This window comes from Erpetoichthys calabaricus, chromosome 2 (genome assembly GCF_900747795.2).
Source record: "Erpetoichthys calabaricus chromosome 2, fErpCal1.3, whole genome shotgun sequence".
Taxonomy (NCBI): Eukaryota; Metazoa; Chordata; class Cladistia; order Polypteriformes; family Polypteridae; genus Erpetoichthys; species Erpetoichthys calabaricus.
The window spans coordinates 295,144,314-295,153,032 of NC_041395.2; the positions used below are offsets into that span (position 1 = coordinate 295,144,314).

General features: G+C 39.9%; 1 protein-coding gene across 3 annotated transcripts in view; it reads right to left on the reverse strand.

The window, feature by feature from the left end:
- dnmbp (dynamin binding protein) overlaps positions 1-1,894 on the reverse strand; it is a 214,415-nt gene extending 212,521 nt beyond the window's left edge. Inside the window, exon 1 of one of the 3 annotated variants that reach the window (XM_051923721.1) lies at positions 1,427-1,894. The gene's annotated coding sequence lies outside the window, so the exon portion shown is untranslated. The remainder of the gene's footprint in view (positions 1-1,426) is intronic. The other 2 variants (XM_051923720.1, XM_051923722.1) reach the window with 2 other exon arrangements.
- Between the last annotated feature and the right edge of the window lie 6,825 nt (positions 1,895-8,719).

Sequence of the window (8,719 nt, forward strand, 5' to 3'; positions counted from 1 at the left end):
CAAATAGTATTAAATGATGGTATATCATAAGCAAATATTTGTCAATTTGTAATCAATGGGCTTTCTGATAATGAAACTGGCATTTCAATGGAGTAACTATTTTGATTTTGTATGCCTTTGACAACACTATGGTGTATCTTTCAAAGATTTGATCTTGAAATGAGATTGCATGTTTTAGTCACCACTCACAAATTACCACTAGACCCTAAAAAACTCACTTCAGCTGAACTTTTGTTAAATTTGTAAACTAAACCATGTGTATGATACATTTTGAAATTTTGTCTGCTAATAAAGGTACTAATTAAATTAAAAGATCAACTTTAGATTAACATGTTGCCCTGGAAACAAAGTCTGCAAGTTCAGTCTACACCACAGTCTCCTTATGCAACACGAGTCACTTCACCTGCCTTGTGAGGCTCTGTATCATTGTCATCACTGTAAATGAGAAGGTTCATAATTTAAGTACCTCTTTCAATGAAAATAAAAAATAATAGCAACTTGGAGCAGTGAGAGTTCAGACCCAGTATACCATTACTGCTACCGCTATTAAGAAAAAAACAGTATTTAGGAAGTGCATCCCACTCTATAGTCTAGAGGAATATATGAGGTCTGTGCTAAGCATGCAGCAGAGCATCCTATCTCTTCTACTAGCATCGTCAGCCTTGGGATTTCTAGTCAAAAAGAGAACATAATCTTTTATAGTATTCCATTTTGATGAGGCTATAAACAATCTTTTTCAATGGGGGTCAGCATCAAAAGTTTTTGTAACCCGTTTTACCTTAATTGTGACAGGTTATTAAAGGCACATTGTAAAAATTAGTTAACCAATAAACATACTGTATTTAAGAAACCGTTTTCTCCTCAGCATTGAAACCTCCTTAATAAAGACGTCTTAGCTTATGTTTTCCCTGCGCGCCTTCCTTTGAAATGACAAAGTGAACATTGTCTTAAGAGATTGATGGCGGTGATAATTTAACAACAGACGGCAAACATCAGCATCTCAGTAACTTGCTAACAATAGCGCTTTTGAACTCGAAACTTCTGTACCGTTGTTTTAATACTGACACCATGGCTGCACTAAAAAAATATAAACAAACCTGATGTAAGGTCAACAAACGAAACGTTATGCTTTAAACTTTCTCTTATATTTGTGAACTTCAAAAGGAATTAACTTCACACATTTTCTCCTTCTGAAGATGCATGTTGACGCAGTCTTTCTTCCACGTCCTATACAGTGTGGGTGTGTGGATATACTGAATAAAATACGCTTGTGTGTCTCGCCCTAGGCTAATGTGAAACTAATAGGGGTATGACCTCAAAGTGAGTGAGGGAAATCCAGTTAAATGTCAACGAATAAGGCACTTCAATTTACGTGACCCAATCCCGTTCGATTATTCCTGGTCCGACCCAAAGCACAAGGACTTACCTGCCGGTGCAAGCTGATGCGCACGTATTCTAGGAATGAAGTTGTCCTGTGTGACGCCTGCGATCTAGATTCTGCTTGGCAGTTAAACTTCCAGGTTGCAGTATTTTTTCCTCTGCATTGCACTTTTTTCTTCTTCACCCAAAACGGGCAAATACCTCTCTGACTTGCGCTCCTGTAGACACACCGGATGATCGCGTGTCTGGCTGCTGCGTAGCTCACCGTTAGCTGATTTCAGTGAATCGAGTCTCCCTGCTTGATATCAAATATCTTTCTGCGGCATGGGGCTATTCTACGACAGTCACTGATCAGCTGTCATTAGAAGTTCACACAAGCGACCACCCTCCCTCTCCCTGTGTGTGTCTCTCTCCCTCCCTTCTGTCCGACTCGCTGACATCAATAAGCCTGGCTGGCGAAGGCTGCCCTCAGCGCGCCTGACGAGAAAACAAGTTACGTGCAAAAATCAGGTTTCTTCAGTAACACGCTCACGCTCCTTATGTCAACTTATATTAATTTATTACTCCTATTTCTATAATTGAATAACGTTTTGTGACTTCTCTATAGTACTACAATTTCAGAAGAAAACGCTCTAAACAGATATTCTTAAAAAACAATACCGATACTTTACTCGCAGCTTTCTTAAAATCTGCGCAGTTTTAAGGGGGTGTGTCTCCGTGACGTCACATCTTAAAGAACGCATTGTGTGCAAAGAGCTGCGAAATTCTGCGCTGCAGCATTGCCGTCTACTCAGCTTGTTAATACACTCAAGTAGAACAAGAAGGATTGTAACCGGTAAATGAAGTTCGAACATTCTGCATTTCTAGTAAAATAATTTGTAATGCTCTCGTTGTTTACTGCAGATGAAATATCTAAGGAAATTAGAGAATCTAATGAAGTGGTGAGTAATAGGCTACTGACATTTTAGCTGTATGATAAAAAGACTGTTCCTCAACCCTGGAAAATATACAGTTAGGAATACTTTCACTTTCATCTTGTACTGATTACTTTTATTTCTGTTTATTAGACAACCAAATATTAAATATATAAAGCTTCACTGGAATAAAATTCACCATTGCGAGCTTGCAGCTACTTCTGCATCTTCTCATAAAACTAGCTTTGTATTTGTAATATATTAATTTATTCTGCATGTACTTATTTAATGATCTAAAAACACTTCTTCTTCTTCTTCTTCTTTCAGCTGCTCCCGTTAGGGGTTGCGACAGCGGATCATCTTCTTCCATATCTTTCTGTCCTCTGCATCTTGTTCCGTTACACCCATCACCTGCATGTCCTCTCTCACCACATCCATAAACGTTCTCTTAGGCTTTCCTCTTCCCTTGCAGCTCTATCCTTAACATCCTTTTCCCAATATACCCAGCATCTCTCCTCTGCACATGTCCAACGCAATCTAGCCTCTCTGACTTTGTCTCCCAACCGTCCAACTTGAGCTGATCCTCTAATGTACTCATTTCTAATCCTATCCATCCTCGTCACACCCAGTGGAAATCTTAGCATCTTTAACTCTGCCACCTCCAGCTTTGTCTCCTGCTTTCTGGTCAGTGCCACCGTCTCCAACCCATCTCACTACCGTCCCATAGACCTTCCCTTTCACTCTTGCTGATATCCGTCTGTCACAAATTACTCCTGACACTCTTCTCCACCCATTCCACCCTGCCTGCACTGTCTTTTTCACCTCTCTTCCACAATCCCCATTACTCTGTACTGTTGATCCCAAGTATTTAAACTTATCCACCTTCACCAACTCTACTCCCTGTATCCTCACCATTCCACTGACCTCCCTCTCATTTACACACATGTATTCTCTCTTGTTCCTACTGACCTTCATTCCTCTCCTCTCTAGAGCATATCTCCACCTCTCCAGGGTCTCCTCAACCTGCTCCCTACTATCGCTACAGATCACAATGTCATCAGCAAGCACCACATAGTCCACAGGGACTCCTGTCTAATCCTGTCTGTCAACCTGTCCATCACCATTGCAAATGATCTAAAAATACAAATCTGCAAAATTAAACTTTAAAACGTTTAATTGTGCATAGTTATTTGTATTTGCATTCATGAACACAATATAATTAAAATGTTTCCATTGTGTCACAATTAATAATACAATTGAAAAGAAATATAATTATCACCTAACAAATTACACAATTTATTAATGTATACAATATTGTTCTAAATCAAATTAAAATGTACATATTCAGTCAATGTAATATTTTTCACATATATTAAGCAAACAACAATGCATATCCATTGACTGACATTTAACTTTTCTAGTTTTTGTCACTTTTTAATTGTATTTGATGGCCCATCGTTTGTACACTTTTTCTGGTGCACCCCAATGAATCATCCAGCAGTATTCCATCATCAGACTGACATCCCCACTTCTCTGGTACCTTCTTTCCGTGTCCTTGCTATCCTGATGAAATCTTTCACCCTGCTGTTAACTCACCACTCGGGAAAATTCCAAAAGCAAATCTGCAAAAAGTGAACTTTGAGATTCATGCTGTAACCTGTTTAATTAAACTTAACTAATACATTTTTCACAAGTTTTTTTTTAATATAATTTATTATTACCTAAAAACACAGAACTTACATCTTTGAATGATAACCAAGCCTCTCTTTCCAGGACGTTGATCACACCATCAAATTCTGCATCTGAAATCAGTCTTCTAATATCAGGTCTAGCAAAAATGCCTCTTTCAATGTAACTTTAGACAAACATGGAAACCTTTGGTACGAATACATAAAACAGGCTTAATTTTTTGATAGGGTTTTGGAGAACTTCTCTACTATACCAAGTGTAATGTGAAGTGCTGGTAGCAGCACTTTATCTGGATTGTCCAGTCGAGGACTGATGGTGTTCTTTTGCACTAAGCTGTAGCTTTTTTCTAGCTGTTGTGGCGGATGGCCGGGGGTTATGCCTGGTCAGGACACCTGGAAGGATCAGGAGAGGGATTACACCTCCCCTGGACCACAAGAGGGCAGTCGCCCTGGTCTGTATGGGGGCCACGGGAACCAAGAATGAAAGCTCAACCCTATTGGGGCCCGCGGCCACCACAAGGAGGTGCCTGAAGGATTGTGGAGCCCTGGTGGTCAGCACTTCCACCACAGCAGAAAGTGCCGCCGGAAGACCATCACAAAGCACCTAGAGCACATCCGGCTGGCTATAAAAGAGGCCACCTCCCTCGAGTAAGGATGCTGGAGTCGGGAGGAAGAAGGTAACGTTTGGGAGAGAGGTGGAAAGGCAGCAGGAGAAGTCCAGAAGGGAGAGATCCTAACTTGGCAAGGGTGTTTGGTGCATGGGCACTGTGTTGTGTGCTGGACTTTATAATTAAAACGTGTGTGTTTTGGAACATTCTTTGTTTGCCTGTTTGTGTCTGGGCTAAACTTACCACACAGTCCATTCCTTTTGAACCCAATGCAAATTCTTTGCTCTGCTGTCCCACTCACAGAGAAAACTGGAAAATTGTGTAAAGCTCGACTGATGGCCCAGTAAGATACACAGTACTTTCAGGTCTCCAAATATGAACCAACAATAATCACTGAGGTTCATTTTCTCGGTTCAATTTCAATTTCAAAGTTCTTGTAGGTTTCAAATGCACAGAATGAGCGACAGATATTGATGTGTATTTATTGCCAATATAAAGAAGTACTCCTTTTAGGCTTCTTTCAGACGAGTCTCTAAAAAACCTACAATTGACAGCTAAAAAATGTGTTGCTTGAAAAAATGTTATTTCATGTAGAAAAATGGTTTTCATTTTTTAATTCAGTGCCCAAAAAAGAAAAAGCTCATGAAATAATCAGACAATTTTTTCAATGTAAACCTGTGAAATCTTAACAGGCTGGCAGTCACTACTGCTGCCAGACATCTAAAGTGTCACAGGTTCAAATCCCAGGGCAGACAATTAATTTGCATATGCTTCCTTTGTCTCTATGGATTTTCTCCAATTTCCTCCCATACCATAAAGATGTGTAGGTTAGATTAATGATACCATTATTATTGAGAAGCAGTAAGTGTGTCTTTGTTAGCGAACTGGCAACTCATCCAGAACTTATTGGACCCTGATGGCCAATGATGCCTGACTAGTCTCTTAACCTTTGTAGTCCTGTATTTGAATAGGCTGTTGTAAAATATTTAAATTTACAGCATACCAGCCTAGGGCAGCAAGTTAATTACTTCACAAATTTAACTCCCTTGGTTGGAAAATCATGCTTGGTCAATGTGTCCTTGGAGTTTGCATGTTCTCCTCATGTCCAGTGCCGGTGCTAGGTTATTTTGTGCCCCTGGCTAAGTAGCCAACTGTTCGATAGCTATCCCAAGTGGCTTTGTCACCCCATCTTATCATCTGCTCCCTAATGCCTAATTTGCCTTAATGGTGGTGCTGGTCCTGCTCATGTCTGTTTGGCTTTTCCTTCCATATCCCAAAAGATATGCATGTCTGGTTAACTTGCCTAAACGGTGTGAATCTCATTGTTTGTGTGTGAGAGAGACAGTGGGCTTTCAATGACCTGCCTCCACATCAAAACTGCTACCCACATTAGGTTAATTGGCATCTCTAAGCTGGACCAGTAGGGAGGATTGTGTGTGTGTTATCTGTGATTGTCTCTTACTTTTGTGTTTCTATAGTAGTCTCCAGTTCCCCATGACTAATATTGTATAGTGAGTGCAGATAAAATACATTCAATGGGCCAAAAGTCTCAGCTGCACTCTGAATTTCATAGAGGAAGCTCAGACTATTGATAATTCCAGAGACTATAGACAGAGAGCTGGAGTAAACCATCTAGTTAAAAAGAAACAGTAGATAAAGACTGTGTTGAAGCCAGAATCACAGTGTGTGTGTCTCCATTTGTGCTAAAGACAATTTTGTGAATTAGGCTTTGGTGGCTTTGTCTTGATGGGTTTACACATTGCTTTCTTTGTCCAGTTGGCTTTAGTCACTTGTTACCATGTAAGGATTAGTTTGCTGTGACAAGGGCAGCTGCTGAGCACATACTAACCTCTGCTGAGTGGCAGAGGACATCTTTTTATATTAGGTCTCATGAACTGTTATGAACCAGAAAAAGTATGTGTCTCAAGGGACTTGTTCCAGTAATCATTGTTGCTTCTCACAGCAGTGTTGTATTTTTTATTATCTTTTCTCTTTAAATTGGTAACATTTTTTTCACCAGATGTTCAATGCGGGCTAGGCAGGAGCCATTTGCAATGGCTTAAGGGCTTTTGTTTTGTAAGATAGTCATGAATTGTGGATTAAAAAAATAAATTAATAAAAGTGAAGAACAATGATGTATAAAATTCTGAGCTTTAATTTATATAGTATGTAACAATAATCCGATGGATATAATCCTAGCATGTATGATGGAATATAAAAATCCAGTTAGAAATGATTGGTCCTCCTTGGGAATACCTGAAATGATGAAAAAGAAATGTTAATTGATTTTGATAATATTTATTTGGTTTTCCTGAAGGTTTTTTAGTTACTATCACACACCCTGTTAGTAGTTAATCTTTCTCGTATTCATACTGCCCTGTCATTGAATCGTTTCAGAGGCTGGACCTTACAGTCAGAAGGTGGAAACACAGGTACAAGAAAAAAGAGTTTCTACAGTAGGTCTAACAAGGAAGTTGCTCAGTAACTGTCACCACGGGGTGCACTCACAAAACCAAATACAGCGTAAGACCACTCACTCAACCCATCAGGCTCTTTTGGTTAACTCTTAGTAAACTGTCCCAATAAACCATATGCTGACATGACTTTGTGTTTTAGGTTGATCCTTTAAGGTGTATAGTACCTCCTATCATTGGCTTCATTGGTTTGTTTAATTAAAGCTCATAGGACTTCATGTTTCAATCCTTTGGTAAGACGACACTCTTACTGATATTAACAATCGGATTTGAGTGGGGAGGATTAGTACAGGGGTTATCAGGTGGGCACCCTCTTTCCTATACATTTTGTTCATGAGCACACAACATCTCCAGAGTGCTGAACAATGACACCTGGCATCCCAGTTACCACCCTCTTAGTGCTATACCCTCCTTGATGTTTTTACAGTCTACAGACAAGGTGTTTTCTTTTCTCTTAATCCAAAGTTAAATGCTGCTTTTTCCACAGTACTTTACAGGGGCTTAACAGCAAGTTAGAGCAAGAAACCTTTGACTTCCATCTTTTTCAGTAGTCTTGTGCTTGATGAAACAACTCATCCTCCTCTGAGAAAATCTTTATTTCCCAGCCTCTCTAGGCTGCCTGTACTGCTAATCTGGTGTACTTCAGCTCCTTTTTCTCATATACTTATCAACAACTCCTGTCACCCATGACACCATAAACTCTACTATGTACACTTACTTTATTAGGTACACCATGCTAGTATTGGAATGGACCCCCTTTTGCCTACAGAACTGCTGTAATTCTTTGTGTCATAGATTCGAAAAGGTGCTGGAAACATTCCTCAGGGATTTTGGTACATATTAACATGATAACATTAGTTGCTGTAGATGTGTTGACTGCACATCTATGATGCAAACCTCCTGTTTCACCACATCCCATAGGTGCTCTATTGGCTTGAGATCTGGTGACTGTGGAGGCCATTTGAGTATAGTGAACTCATTGTCATGTTCAAGAAGCCAGTTTAAGATGATTTGAGCTTTGTGACATGGATAGTTATCCTGCTGGAAGTAGCCATCAGAAGATGGGGACACTGCAATAATAAAGGGTTGACACGGTCAGCAAAAATATTAAAACAATGCTCAATTGGTATGAAGAGGCCCAAAGTGTGCCAAGAAAATATCCCACACACCATTACACCACCAGCACCAGCGTGAACCATTGATACAAAGCAGGATGGATCCATACTTTCATGTTGTTGACACCAAATTCTGATCTTACCATCCAAATGTAGCAGCAGAAATTGAGATTCATCAGACCAGACAATTTTTCCAATTTTCTATTGTACAATTTTGGTGAGCCTGTGTAAATTGTAGCCTCAGTTGCCTGTTCTTAGCTGACAGAAGTGGCACCTGGTGTGGTCTCCTCCTGCTCTAGCCCATCTGCTTCAAGGTTTAACGTGCTGTGCGTACAGAGATGCTCTTCTGCATACCTCAGGTGTAATGAGTGGTTATTTGAATTACTGTTGCCTTTCTATCAGCTCAAACCAGTTTGGCCATTCTCCTCTGATCTCAACAAGATATTTTCACCCAGAGAACTGCCATTCACTGGATATTTTCCCTTTTTTGGACTATTCTCTGATAACCCTAGAGTTGGTTGTGCATCAAAATCCCAGCAG